The 14,692-nt window shown below is 48.3% G+C and overlaps 7 non-coding genes across 7 annotated transcripts; 4 read left to right on the plus strand and 3 right to left on the minus strand.

The window, feature by feature from the left end:
• Positions 1 to 769: 769 nt before the first annotated feature.
• trnak-cuu (transfer RNA lysine (anticodon CUU)) lies at positions 770 to 842 on the plus strand. The gene has a single exon. It is a non-coding gene; the product is annotated as a tRNA-Lys (tRNA).
• A 2,783-nt stretch (positions 843 to 3,625) lies between these two features.
• Positions 3,626 to 3,708, minus strand: trnal-cag (transfer RNA leucine (anticodon CAG)). Its single transcript has one exon. It is a non-coding gene; the product is annotated as a tRNA-Leu (tRNA).
• Positions 3,709 to 4,880: 1,172 nt separating this feature from the next.
• trnak-cuu (transfer RNA lysine (anticodon CUU)) lies at positions 4,881 to 4,953 on the plus strand. The gene has a single exon. It is a non-coding gene; the product is annotated as a tRNA-Lys (tRNA).
• Positions 4,954 to 7,736: 2,783 nt separating this feature from the next.
• trnal-cag (transfer RNA leucine (anticodon CAG)) lies at positions 7,737 to 7,819 on the minus strand. The gene has a single exon. It is a non-coding gene; the product is annotated as a tRNA-Leu (tRNA).
• Positions 7,820 to 8,991: 1,172 nt separating this feature from the next.
• Positions 8,992 to 9,064, plus strand: trnak-cuu (transfer RNA lysine (anticodon CUU)). The gene has a single exon. It is a non-coding gene; the product is annotated as a tRNA-Lys (tRNA).
• Positions 9,065 to 11,847: 2,783 nt separating this feature from the next.
• On the minus strand, positions 11,848 to 11,930 carry trnal-cag (transfer RNA leucine (anticodon CAG)). The gene has a single exon. It is a non-coding gene; the product is annotated as a tRNA-Leu (tRNA).
• Positions 11,931 to 13,102: 1,172 nt separating this feature from the next.
• trnak-cuu (transfer RNA lysine (anticodon CUU)) lies at positions 13,103 to 13,175 on the plus strand. Its single transcript has one exon. It is a non-coding gene; the product is annotated as a tRNA-Lys (tRNA).
• The last annotated feature ends 1,517 nt before the right edge of the window (positions 13,176 to 14,692 follow it).

Below are 14,692 nucleotides of genomic sequence, written 5' to 3' on the forward strand. Positions count from 1 at the left end.
TCAAATAGTCTGCATCTCCCTTTCTTTAAATTCTGTCCTGAGTTTCTCTCTCGTGTGTGTTTGTGCAAGCTTGACACTTGCGGGACTCTTTAATCTTCACCAATACGGAGATGACCAAATGTGTCTTCGGTTGTTCTGAGGTCTTTGATAGTTTCTTTGAAAGCTTCAACTGAACCTCGAAATCGAAGCAGTTATGTCTATATTGATTTCTCGCGTTAATCATTACGAACCAGGAACAGCCAGCACACTCGGTCGCATTAGTAATTATGTCACGTCTCTACTTAGCAGAGCATTCAAAGGCCCACTGGAAGTAGTAAAGCACTAAAACACTGCAAAACTGAACTCGGGAAAATCATACTGGGAGCTCTGAGCGATGTCTGCATCCAAGCCATCCAATACGGACTCTGAAACCTTGGAATATCAACACTATGATGCGCTACCTTTTACCTGGAGCAAAACGATGGAATTAGAAGAATGCTTACCGCAGGATACAACTGTGCCGCTGTTATTTGGAGCACGGTTTTCACTTGCATGAAAACTACAGCAGAACGTAGAAGGATGATCACTGAGGAGTCCACGCGGGCATGCTGAGGAGATTGTAGGTCGTACATTTCAATGATTACTGACATTTGCGCTGCTGGAGGTACAGTAATCAACAAAGAACAGGGTGTGCTACTCTCGAATCCGGTCAGCACATGATGAAAAGCCAGGAAGTATACCTTGTCAAATTGCCGTCAACAGGGACAAGTTAACCACCAGCTCCACCGGCGCCCGGCTAGCTCAGTCGGTAGAGCATGAGACTCTTAATCTCAGGGTCGTGGGTTCGAGCCCCACGTTGGGCGGTGCCCGTCTCCTTATTAACAAAGTTTCCCGCTCATCCTTGAACCTCTTACACCTCGATGGTACCGAGCACTGCGTTTTAATGCACAGGTGTGATCAAACCGAGATGAAAAGGGCGTATCTAGCTCCTTGCCCGAGAGATAAATCAAAGGTTCCGCAGATAATCCCTTGGCTCCGGTCACCCGGACGCAGATAGGAGCTGCAGCCATCATAACTTGTATGAAAACTAAGAAGAGCTCCTGTCTATTTACAGTTTCATTTACTCTAGCGTTTCCTTAAACATTGCGTGTACGAAGGCTAAGAAATTGGAGAGCTATTCTAATACAATAACTATTAGGAATCTTTTCGGCATAACAGTTTCACTGTGATTTTGCAGGTAACACGTACGTTGGGAAAACATTTTGAACGCGATCAATAACCGCACTGGAAAAATGTGGGAAAGAAAGGGCGAAAAGCGACTCTTCAACATGTGGAAATATCTTCCTGAGCGGAGCCCTCTTCTCGAAGCTCAACACTCTGCAAGAGTCACTTCTCCCAACTTGCGCCTGCAGGTTTCCGTAGTGTGCCTGCAAAGAGCCATCCGCTTGAGACAGGTGCACCTCCCGATTTCATTGAACTAAGCTAGATGCACAATTTCTAATGCAGCCTTCATCACAATAGACAGTTCATTTCTCGAAAGCTTGTCGTAAAAAAAGGAAACAAAGAACGAAAACGTATAGCTGACAATCTTCTGAAGATGCAGATTCATCTTTGGGGAAATGGACATTTTATGTATGCAGATGCTTTTCAAGCGCTGGTTTTAGAACGTCGCTGTGCTTCCAGCATCCTTTTCAGCCTTCTAAACTGGCTACCGAGGTGCCGATCACATTGTAAAGCGGTTGAGAGGCCGGAGCTGCTCAAACCGCTCTTGCCGTTTCCCATCAATCAAAAGCACTATGTTGTTTCTTTGTATGGAAAGCTTTTCAAGTCTGGCATCGACACGCACCTTTCCTGAAACGTCCAAAAGGTGAATGCTTCGCAAAGAAATCCAGTCTACCTTCAGGGGGCATGATGTTGAAATCGGAATGAGCCCTGGGTGGGCTTGAAGCAGCAGCTGTTCAGTTAACAGCTGCACAGAAACGCACCCCGCTTGCTTTGTATCATTCGCAAGTTTCTGGTTAAAGAGTAAAAAAGGCTGGAATTCTTCTGCCAGCCGGCAGGATTTCTTCTGCACTCACCCAGAAAAGCCAAGAATTGTATTTCATCTTTCGCAAGCTGTATTTTCCAGGAGGAGAATGAATACTTGCATTAAACTGAATCAAGCCGACAGAGACGCACAGCCGTTGTTTTTCTCCATGGGAAGTTTTTCGTTAAGGAAAAACACCGTTGTCATTTTCTTGCCAGCCGGCGGTATTTCTTGTGCAGCGATGAGCCAGATTTGTATTTCGTATTTCGCAAGTTGTGTGAATTTCTTGAAGTTGAAAGTGAATTCGCTCCAGAAAAGAAATGTCGCTTGAAAGCCGTGGCTGTTTGTTAAACCGCAGGACCTGAGCTTGCGTTCTGTTTCTCATGGCGTTCGCAAAGGCGATTCCTGCCTTTAAAACTGCTGTGTCTGCGACTGAAAGTGGCGTGTGTCGCAGCTTCTAAAGTCTTGTTGACGCTCCTCGATGTTGCTTTCTCTCTGCCTAAGGAAGTTCGATTGTCGCGTCGGAACGGGGAGACCTAATCCTTCCAGCTTTAAGCCACCCTTCAGTCTTCTGAAGGGTGTCCGAGTGCTAGCATGTCATTTGGCTTTTTTTGGGGGGAAGCGGAGAGCGACATTGAAAAAGGTTACCGCCGCCGCCTCGCCCTCCGTGTTAAATGATTGCAAGCCGGCGGCGGCGGCGCTCCCTGTAGTCGTGGCCGAGCGGTTAAGGCGATGGGCTAGAAAGCCATTGGGGTCTCCCCGCGTCGGCTCGAATCCTGCCCACTACGGCGCCCTTCTCCTGTCGCTTCGGCCTGCCCAGAAAAAGGCGGAGTGCCGTTTCTCTCTTCCTGCTTCTTGTACAAACGCTAAATCGCTTGGACCTGCTGCCTTGGAAGTAATGTCTTCAACATCCACCAGTGACATTTCACAGCTGGAAGCACACAGCCACGCTTTTGGCATTGGCATGTCTTGCGCCCTACTTCCAGCCTTTGAAGACCTAATTATTCAAACTGAAAGAACCGGCTGAATGAGTGTTTGCAGTGCACCAGGAGGAGCAGGGACCATAGCATTGGAGGGGTGAGGATGGCGCAGATGGAAACGTTTTCATGCGCTCCTCTGGGAGGAATGAAAAGAAAAGACGAAACCGGAAACAGTAGTAGCCGCAAGACGAAGTGTCTTCAAGCGCCAAGCAAGCGCTCCTCGTTAGTATAGTGGTGCGTATCCCCGCCTGTCACGTGGGAGACCAGGGATGGATTGCTTGACGGCGAGCCAGGTTGCTTTTCTCCCATCAGATTCCAACCGCTAATGCTAACACAGTGTGTGGGAGCTTACATGCTTTTCCTTTCCCGTCTTTTTCGGACGACTATTCCAAAGGGGTAACCTGAAGGAATAGGGGCCTGAAGACACGAGGCATTCTTAAACCAGCACTTGGCTGCACGGCCATCTGTTGTGATCAGGTTATATTCGAGTCAAAAAGCCAGAGCATCCGCTTCCATCCTATGGAGCACGAGCTAAATCGGAAGAGGCAGGGGATACACCTACGCCTATCGGCGCACGTTCCCTGCGTCAGGCTGCTTCACCCATTTGCACCCGACTGGAGACGGCACTGAGCAAGCTTTTTGTCAGGAGTGGGATTCGAACCCACGCCTCCAGGGGAGACTACGACCTGAACGCAGCGCCTTAGACCGCTCGGCCATCCTGACGCGGGCCCCCTGTCCCGGGGCGGTCTGATGAGCCACCGCGATCCCACTACGCTCCTCGAGTATCGCACTGTTATTAATACTACAGTGTGACTCCAGCATTAAAATGTTTGGAAAATGTGTCGGCTTTTATAATCCAGTGTAGAGCAGCATGTGATGATTTGTGCTACAACACCAAGCGCTCAAAGTGACGTCTGCGTTTGTCGTTGAAACTTTCAACTCTTTCATCACTTATGTAGGAAATAAAAAGAGCAGTTGTGCGCCACACGCAGAGAGGCCGTCAGCAGAGTGGCGCAGCGGAAGCGTGCTGGGCCCATAACCCAGAGGTCGATGGATCGAAACCATCCTCTGCTACATGTGTCCTATGCACGATTCCTAAGCATGCCATTGGGTTAGCAAAGTGCCTTCAAATAGTCTGCATCTCCCTTTCTTTAAATTCTGTCCTGAGTTTCTCTCTCGTGTGTGTTTGTGCAAGCTTGACACTTGCGGGACTCTTTAATCTTCACCAATACGGAGATGACCAAATGTGTCTTCGGTTGTTCTGAGGTCTTTGATAGTTTCTTTGAAAGCTTCAACTGAACCTCGAAATCGAAGCAGTTATGTCTATATTGATTTCTCGCGTTAATCATTACGAACCAGGAACAGCCAGCACACTCGGTCGCATTAGTAATTATGTCACGTCTCTACTTAGCAGAGCATTCAAAGGCCCACTGGAAGTAGTAAAGCACTAAAACACTGCAAAACTGAACTCGGGAAAATCATACTGGGAGCTCTGAGCGATGTCTGCATCCAAGCCATCCAATACGGACTCTGAAACCTTGGAATATCAACACTATGATGCGCTACCTTTTACCTGGAGCAAAACGATGGAATTAGAAGAATGCTTACCGCAGGATACAACTGTGCCGCTGTTATTTGGAGCACTGTTTTCACTTGCATAAAAACTACAGCAGAACGTAGAAGGATGATCACTGAGGAGTCCACGCGGGCATGCTGAGGAGATTGTAGGTCGTACATTTCAATGATTACTGACATTTGCGCTGCTGGAGGTACAGTAATCAACAAAGAACAGGGTGTGCTACTCTCGAATCCGGTCAGCACATGATGAAAAGCCAGGAAGTATACCTTGTCAAATTGCCGTCAACAGGGACAAGTTAACCACCAGCTCCCCCGGCGCCCGGCTAGCTCAGTCGGTAGAGCATGAGACTCTTAATCTCAGGGTCGTGGGTTCGAGCCCCACGTTGGGCGGTGCCCGTCTCCTTATTAACAAAGTTTCCCGCTCATCCTTGAACCTCTTACACCTCGATGGTACCGAGCACTGCGTTTTAATGCACAGGTGTGATCAAACCGAGATGAAAAGGGCGTATCTAGCTCCTTGCCCGAGAGATAAATCAAAGGTTCCGCAGATAATCCCTTGGCTCCGGTCACCCGGACGCAGATAGGAGCTGCAGCCATCATAACTTGTATGAAAACTAAGAAGAGCTCCTGTCTATTTACAGTTTCATTTACTCTAGCGTTTCCTTAAACATTGCGTGTACGAAGGCTAAGAAATTGGAGAGCTATTCTAATACAATAACTATTAGGAATCTTTTCGGCATAACAGTTTCACTGTGATTTTGCAGGTAACACGTACGTTGGGAAAACATTTTGAACGCGATCAATAACCGCACTGGAAAAATGTGGGAAAGAAAGGGCGAAAAGCGACTCTTCAACATGTGGAAATATCTTCCTGAGCGGAGCCCTCTTCTCGAAGCTCAACACTCTGCAAGAGTCACTTCTCCCAACTTGCGCCTGCAGGTTTCCGTAGTGTGCCTGCAAAGAGCCATCCGCTTGAGACAGGTGCACCTCCCGATTTCATTGAACTAAGCTAGATGCACAATTTCTAATGCAGCCTTCATCACAATAGACAGTTCATTTCTCGAAAGCTTGTCGTAAAAAAAGGAAACAAAGAACGAAAACGTATAGCTGACAATCTTCTGAAGATGCAGATTCATCTTTGGGGAAATGGACATTTTATGTATGCAGATGCTTTTCAAGCGCTGGTTTTAGAACGTCGCTGTGCTTCCAGCATCCTTTTCAGCCTTCTAAACTGGCTACCGAGGTGCCGATCACATTGTAAAGCGGTTGAGAGGCCGGAGCTGCTCAAACCGCTCTTGCCGTTTCCCATCAATCAAAAGCACTATGTTGTTTCTTTGTATGGAAAGCTTTTCAAGTCTGGCATCGACACGCACCTTTCCTGAAACGTCCAAAAGGTGAATGCTTCGCAAAGAAATCCAGTCTACCTTCAGGGGGCATGATGTTGAAATCGGAATGAGCCCTGGGTGGGCTTGAAGCAGCAGCTGTTCAGTTAACAGCTGCACAGAAACGCACCCCGCTTGCTTTGTATCATTCGCAAGTTTCTGGTTAAAGAGTAAAAAAGGCTGGAATTCTTCTGCCAGCCGGCAGGATTTCTTCTGCACTCACCCAGAAAAGCCAAGAATTGTATTTCATCTTTCGCAAGCTGTATTTTCCAGGAGGAGAATGAATACTTGCATTAAACTGAATCAAGCCGACAGAGACGCACAGCCGTTGTTTTTCTCCATGGGAAGTTTTTCGTTAAGGAAAAACACCGTTGTCATTTTCTTGCCAGCCGGCGGTATTTCTTGTGCAGCGATGAGCCAGATTTGTATTTCGTATTTCGCAAGTTGTGTGAATTTCTTGAAGTTGAAAGTGAATTCGCTCCAGAAAAGAAATGTCGCTTGAAAGCCGTGGCTGTTTGTTAAACCGCAGGACCTGAGCTTGCGTTCTGTTTCTCATGGCGTTCGCAAAGGCGATTCCTGCCTTTAAAACTGCTGTGTCTGCGACTGAAAGTGGCGTGTGGCGCAGCTTCTAAAGTCTTGTTGACGCTCCTCGATGTTGCTTTCTCTCTGCCTAAGGAAGTTCGATTGTCGCGTCGGAACGGGGAGACCTAATCCTTCCAGCTTTAAGCCACCCTTCAGTCTTCTGAAGGGTGTCCGAGTGCTAGCATGTCATTTGGCTTTTTTGGGGGGGAAGCGGAGAGCGACATTGAAAAAGGTTACCGCCGCCGCCTCGCCCTCCGTGTTAAATGATTGCAAGCCGGCGGCGGCGGCGCTCCCTGTAGTCGTGGCCGAGCGGTTAAGGCGATGGGCTAGAAAGCCATTGGGGTCTCCCCGCGTCGGCTCGAATCCTGCCCACTACGGCGCCCTTCTCCTGTCGCTTCGGCCTGCCCAGAAAAAGGCAGAGTGCCGTTTCTCTCTTCCTGCTTCTTGTACAAACGCTAAATCGCTTGGACCTGCTGCCTTGGAAGTAATGTCTTCAACATCCACCAGTGACATTTCACAGCTGGAAGCACACAGCCACGCTTTTGGCATTGGCATGTCTTGCGCCCTACTTCCAGCCTTTGAAGACCTAATGATTCAAACTGAAAGAACCGGCTGAATGAGTGTTTGCAGTGCACCAGGAGGAGCAGGGACCATAGCATTGGAGGGGTGAGGATGGCGCAGATGGAAACGTTTTCATGCGCTCCTCTGGGAGGAATGAAAAGAAAAGACGAAACCGGAAACAGTAGTAGCCGCAAGACGAAGTGTCTTCAAGCGCCAAGCAAGCGCTCCTCGTTAGTATAGTGGTGCGTATCCCCGCCTGTCACGTGGGAGACCAGGGATGGATTGCTTGACGGCGAGCCAGGTTGCTTTTCTCCCATCAGATTCCAACCGCTAATGCTAACGCAGTGTGTGGGAGCTTACATGCTTTTCCTTTCCCGTCTTTTTCGGACGACTATTCCAAAGGGGTAACCTGAAGGAATAGGGGCCTGAAGACACGAGGCATTCTTAAACCAGCACTTGGCTGCAAGGCCTTCTGTTGTGATCAGGTTATATTCGAGTCAAAAAGCCAGAGCATCCGCTTCCATCCTATGGAGCACGAGCTAAATCGGAAGAGGCAGGGGATACACCTACGCCTATCGGCGCACGTTCCCTGCGTCAGGCTGCTTCACCCATTTGCACCCGACTGGAGACGGCACTGAGCAAGCTTTTTGTCAGGAGTGGGATTCGAACCCACGCCTCCAGGGGAGACTACGACCTGAACGCAGCGCCTTAGACCGCTCGGCCATCCTGACGCGGGCCCCCTGTCCCGGGGCGGTCTGATGAGCCACCGCGATCCCACTACGCTCCTCGAGTATCGCACTGTTATTAATACTACAGTGTGACTCCAGCATTAAAATGTTTGGAAAATGTGTCGGCTTTTATAATCCAGTGTAGAGCAGCATGTGATGATTTGTGCTACAACACCAAGCGCTCAAAGTGACGTCTGCGTTTGTCGTTGAAACTTTCAACTCTTTCATCACTTATGTAGGAAATAAAAAGAGCAGTTGTGCGCCACACGCAGAGAGGCCGTCAGCAGAGTGGCGCAGCGGAAGCGTGCTGGGCCCATAACCCAGAGGTCGATGGATCGAAACCATCCTCTGCTACATGTGTCCTATGCACGATTCCTAAGCATGCCATTGGGTTAGCAAAGTGCCTTCAAATAGTCTGCATCTCCCTTTCTTTAAATTCTGTCCTGAGTTTCTCTCTCGTGTGTGTTTGTGCAAGCTTGACACTTGCGGGACTCTTTAATCTTCACCAATACGGAGATGACCAAATGTGTCTTCGGTTGTTCTGAGGTCTTTGATAGTTTCTTTGAAAGCTTCAACTGAACCTCGAAATCGAAGCAGTTATGTCTATATTGATTTCTCGCGTTAATCATTACGAACCAGGAACAGCCAGCACACTCGGTCGCATTAGTAATTATGTCACGTCTCTACTTAGCAGAGCATTCAAAGGCCCACTGGAAGTAGTAAAGCACTAAAACACTGCAAAACTGAACTCGGGAAAATCATACTGGGAGCTCTGAGCGATGTCTGCATCCAAGCCATCCAATACGGACTCTGAAACCTTGGAATATCAACACTATGATGCGCTACCTTTTACCTGGAGCAAAACGATGGAATTAGAAGAATGCTTACCGCAGGATACAACTGTGCCGCTGTTATTTGGAGCACGGTTTTCACTTGCATGAAAACTACAGCAGAACGTAGAAGGATGATCACTGAGGAGTCCACGCGGGCATGCTGAGGAGATTGTAGGTCGTACATTTCAATGATTACTGACATTTGCGCTGCTGGAGGTACAGTAATCAACAAAGAACAGGGTGTGCTACTCTCGAATCCGGTCAGCACATGATGAAAAGCCAGGAAGTATACCTTGTCAAATTGCCGTCAACAGGGACAAGTTAACCACCAGCTCCACCGGCGCCCGGCTAGCTCAGTCGGTAGAGCATGAGACTCTTAATCTCAGGGTCGTGGGTTCGAGCCCCACGTTGGGCGGTGCCCGTCTCCTTATTAACAAAGTTTCCCGCTCATCCTTGAACCTCTTACACCTCGATGGTACCGAGCACTGCGTTTTAATGCACAGGTGTGATCAAACCGAGATGAAAAGGGCGTATCTAGCTCCTTGCCCGAGAGATAAATCAAAGGTTCCGCAGATAATCCCTTGGCTCCGGTCACCCGGACGCAGATAGGAGCTGCAGCCATCATAACTTGTATGAAAACTAAGAAGAGCTCCTGTCTATTTACAGTTTCATTTACTCTAGCGTTTCCTTAAACATTGCGTGTACGAAGGCTAAGAAATTGGAGAGCTATTCTAATACAATAACTATTAGGAATCTTTTCGGCATAACAGTTTCACTGTGATTTTGCAGGTAACACGTACGTTGGGAAAACATTTTGAACGCGATCAATAACCGCACTGGAAAAATGTGGGAAAGAAAGGGCGAAAAGCGACTCTTCAACATGTGGAAATATCTTCCTGAGCGGAGCCCTCTTCTCGAAGCTCAACACTCTGCAAGAGTCACTTCTCCCAACTTGCGCCCGCAGGTTTCCGTAGTGTGCCTGCAAAGAGCCATCCGCTTGAGACAGGTGCACCTCCCGATTTCATTGAACTAAGCTAGATGCACAATTTCTAATGCAGCCTTCATCACAATAGACAGTTCATTTCTCGAAAGCTTGTCGTAAAAAAAGGAAACAAAGAACGAAAACGTATAGCTGACAATCTTCTGAAGATGCAGATTCATCTTTGGGGAAATGGACATTTTATGTATGCAGATGCTTTTCAAGCGCTGGTTTTAGAACGTCGCTGTGCTTCCAGCATCCTTTTCAGCCTTCTAAACTGGCTACCGAGGTGCCGATCACATTGTAAAGCGGTTGAGAGGCCGGAGCTGCTCAAACCGCTCTTGCCGTTTCCCATCAATCAAAAGCACTATGTTGTTTCTTTGTATGGAAAGCTTTTCAAGTCTGGCATCGACACGCACCTTTCCTGAAACGTCCAAAAGGTGAATGCTTCGCAAAGAAATCCAGTCTACCTTCAGGGGGCATGATGTTGAAATCGGAATGAGCCCTGGGTGGGCTTGAAGCAGCAGCTGTTCAGTTAACAGCTGCACAGAAACGCACCCCGCTTGCTTTGTATCATTCGCAAGTTTCTGGTTAAAGAGTAAAAAAGGCTGGAATTCTTCTGCCAGCCGGCAGGATTTCTTCTGCACTCACCCAGAAAAGCCAAGAATTGTATTTCATCTTTCGCAAGCTGTATTTTCCAGGAGGAGAATGAATACTTGCATTAAACTGAATCAAGCCGACAGAGACGCACAGCCGTTGTTTTTCTCCATGGGAAGTTTTTCGTTAAGGAAAAACACCGTTGTCATTTTCTTGCCAGCCGGCGGTATTTCTTGTGCAGCGATGAGCCAGATTTGTATTTCGTATTTCGCAAGTTGTGTGAATTTCTTGAAGTTGAAAGTGAATTCGCTCCAGAAAAGAAATGTCGCTTGAAAGCCGTGGCTGTTTGTTAAACCGCAGGACCTGAGCTTGCGTTCTGTTTCTCATGGCGTTCGCAAAGGCGATTCCTGCCTTTAAAACTGCTGTGTCTGCGACTGAAAGTGGCGTGTGGCGCAGCTTCTAAAGTCTTGTTGACGCTCCTCGATGTTGCTTTCTCTCTGCCTAAGGAAGTTCGATTGTCGCGTCGGAACGGGGAGACCTAATCCTTCCAGCTTTAAGCCACCCTTCAGTCTTCTGAAGGGTGTCCGAGTGCTAGCATGTCATTTGGCTTTTTTTGGGGGGAAGCGGAGAGCGACATTGAAAAAGGTTACCGCCGCCGCCTCGCCCTCCGTGTTAAATGATTGCAAGCCGGCGGCGGCGGCGCTCCCTGTAGTCGTTGCCGAGCGGTTAAGGCGATGGGCTAGAAAGCCATTGGGGTCTCCCCGCGTCGGCTCGAATCCTGCCCACTACGGCGCCCTTCTCCTGTCGCTTCGGCCTGCCCAGAAAAAGGCAGAGTGCCGTTTCTCTCTTCCTGCTTCTTGTACAAACGCTAAATCGCTTGGACCTGCTGCCTTGGAAGTAATGTCTTCAACATCCACCAGTGACATTTCACAGCTGGAAGCACACAGCCACGCTTTTGGCATTGGCATGTCTTGCGCCCTACTTCCAGCCTTTGAAGACCTAATGATTCAAACTGAAAGAACCGGCTGAATGAGTGTTTGCAGTGCACCAGGAGGAGCAGGGACCATAGCATTGGAGGGGTGAGGATGGCGCAGATGGAAACGTTTTCATGCGCTCCTCTGGGAGGAATGAAAAGAAAAGACGAAACCGGAAACAGTAGTAGCCGCAAGACGAAGTGTCTTCAAGCGCCAAGCAAGCGCTCCTCGTTAGTATAGTGGTGCGTATCCCCGCCTGTCACGTGGGAGACCAGGGATGGATTGCTTGACGGCGAGCCAGGTTGCTTTTCTCCCATCAGATTCCAACCGCTAATGCTAACGCAGTGTGTGGGAGCTTACATGCTTTTCCTTTCCCGTCTTTTTCGGACGACTATTCCAAAGGGGTAACCTGAAGGAATAGGGGCCTGAAGACACGAGGCATTCTTAAACCAGCACTTGGCTGCACGGCCATCTGTTGTGATCAGGTTATATTCGAGTCAAAAAGCCAGAGCATCCGCTTCCATCCTATGGAGCACGAGCTAAATCGGAAGAGGCAGGGGATACACCTACGCCTATCGGCGCACGTTCCCTGCGTCAGGCTGCTTCACCCATTTGCACCCGACTGGAGACGGCACCGAGCAAGCTTTTTGTCAGGAGTGGGATTCGAACCCACGCCTCTAGGGGAGACTGCGACCTGAACGCAGCGCCTTAGACCGCTCGGCCATCCTGACGCGGGCCCCCTGTCCCGGGGCGGTCTGATGAGCCACCGCGATCCCACTACGCTCCTCGAGTATCGCACTGTTATTAATACTACAGTGTGACTCCAGCATTAAAATGTTTGGAAAATGTGTCGGCTTTTATAATCCAGTGTAGAGCAGCATGTGATGATTTGTGCTACAACACCAAGCGCTCAAAGTGACGTCTGCGTTTGTCGTTGAAACTTTCAACTCTTTCATCACTTATGTAGGAAATAAAAAGAGCAGTTGTGCGCCACACGCAGAGAGGCCGTCAGCAGAGTGGCGCAGCGGAAGCGTGCTGGGCCCATAACCCAGAGGTCGATGGATCGAAACCATCCTCTGCTACATGTGTCCTATGCACGATTCCTAAGCATGCCATTGGGTTAGCAAAGTGCCTTCAAATAGTCTGCATCTCCCTTTCTTTAAATTCTGTCCTGAGTTTCTCTCTCGTGTGTGTTTGTGCAAGCTTGACACTTGCGGGACTCTTTAATCTTCACCAATACGGAGATGACCAAATGTGTCTTCGGTTGTTCTGAGGTCTTTGATAGTTTCTTTGAAAGCTTCAACTGAACCTCGAAATCGAAGCAGTTATGTCTATATTGATTTCTCGCGTTAATCATTACGAACCAGGAACAGCCAGCACACTCGGTCGCATTAGTAATTATGTCACGTCTCTACTTAGCAGAGCATTCAAAGGCCCACTGGAAGTAGTAAAGCACTAAAACACTGCAAAACTGAACTCGGGAAAATCATACTGGGAGCTCTGAGCGATGTCTGCATCCAAGCCATCCAATACGGACTCTGAAACCTTGGAATATCAACACTATGATGCGCTACCTTTTACCTGGAGCAAAACGATGGAATTAGAAGAATGCTTACCGCAGGATACAACTGTGCCGCTGTTATTTGGAGCACGGTTTTCACTTGCATGAAAACTACAGCAGAACGTAGAAGGATGATCACTGAGGAGTCCACGCGGGCATGCTGAGGAGATTGTAGGTCGTACATTTCAATGATTACTGACATTTGCGCTGCTGGAGGTACAGTAATCAACAAAGAACAGGGTGTGCTACTCTCGAATCCGGTCAGCACATGATGAAAAGCCAGGAAGTATACCTTGTCAAATTGCCGTCAACAGGGACAAGTTAACCACCAGCTCCACCGGCGCCCGGCTAGCTCAGTCGGTAGAGCATGAGACTCTTAATCTCAGGGTCGTGGGTTCGAGCCCCACGTTGGGCGGTGCCCGTCTCCTTATTAACAAAGTTTCCCGCTCATCCTTGAACCTCTTACACCTCGATGGTACCGAGCACTGCGTTTTAATGCACAGGTGTGATCAAACCGAGATGAAAAGGGCGTATCTAGCTCCTTGCCCGAGAGATAAATCAAAGGTTCCGCAGATAATCCCTTGGCTCCGGTCACCCGGACGCAGATAGGAGCTGCAGCCATCATAACTTGTATGAAAACTAAGAAGAGCTCCTGTCTATTTACAGTTTCATTTACTCTAGCGTTTCCTTAAACATTGCGTGTACGAAGGCTAAGAAATTGGAGAGCTATTCTAATACAATAACTATTAGGAATCTTTTCGGCATAACAGTTTCACTGTGATTTTGCAGGTAACACGTACGTTGGGAAAACATTTTGAACGCGATCAATAACCGCACTGGAAAAATGTGGGAAAGAAAGGGCGAAAAGCGACTCTTCAACATGTGGAAATATCTTCCTGAGCGGAGCCCTCTTCTCGAAGCTCAACACTCTGCAAGAGTCACTTCTCCCAACTTGCGCCCGCAGGTTTCCGTAGTGTGCCTGCAAAGAGCCATCCGCTTGAGACAGGTGCACCTCCCGATTTCATTGAACTAAGCTAGATGCACAATTTCTAATGCAGCCTTCATCACAATAGACAGTTCATTTCTCGAAAGCTTGTCGTAAAAAAAGGAAACAAAGAACGAAAACGTATAGCTGACAATCTTCTGAAGATGCAGATTCATCTTTGGGGAAATGGACATTTTATGTATGCAGATGCTTTTCAAGCGCTGGTTTTAGAACGTCGCTGTGCTTCCAGCATCCTTTTCAGCCTTCTAAACTGGCTACCGAGGTGCCGATCACATTGTAAAGCGGTTGAGAGGCCGGAGCTGCTCAAACCGCTCTTGCCGTTTCCCATCAATCAAAAGCACTATGTTGTTTCTTTGTATGGAAAGCTTTTCAAGTCTGGCATCGACACGCACCTTTCCTGAAACGTCCAAAAGGTGAATGCTTCGCAAAGAAATCCAGTCTACCTTCAGGGGGCATGATGTTGAAATCGGAATGAGCCCTGGGTGGGCTTGAAGCAGCAGCTGTTCAGTTAACAGCTGCACAGAAACGCACCCCGCTTGCTTTGTATCATTCGCAAGTTTCTGGTTAAAGAGTAAAAAAGGCTGGAATTCTTCTGCCAGCCGGCAGGATTTCTTCTGCACTCACCCAGAAAAGCCAAGAATTGTATTTCATCTTTCGCAAGCTGTATTTTCCAGGAGGAGAATGAATACTTGCATTAAACTGAATCAAGCCGACAGAGACGCACAGCCGTTGTTTTTCTCCATGGGAAGTTTTTCGTTAAGGAAAAACACCGTTGTCATTTTCTTGCCAGCCGGCGGTATTTCTTGTGCAGCGATGAGCCAGATTTGTATTTCGTATTTCGCAAGTTGTGTGAATTTCTTGAAGTTGAAAGTGAATTCGCTCCAGAAAAGAAATGTCGCTTGAAAGCCGTGGCTGTTTGTTAAACC

This window comes from Lepisosteus platostomus, chromosome 26 (genome assembly GCF_059453375.1).
Source record: "Lepisosteus platostomus isolate fLepPlt1 chromosome 26, fLepPlt1.hap1, whole genome shotgun sequence".
Classification (NCBI taxonomy): Eukaryota; Metazoa; Chordata; class Actinopteri; order Semionotiformes; family Lepisosteidae; genus Lepisosteus; species Lepisosteus platostomus.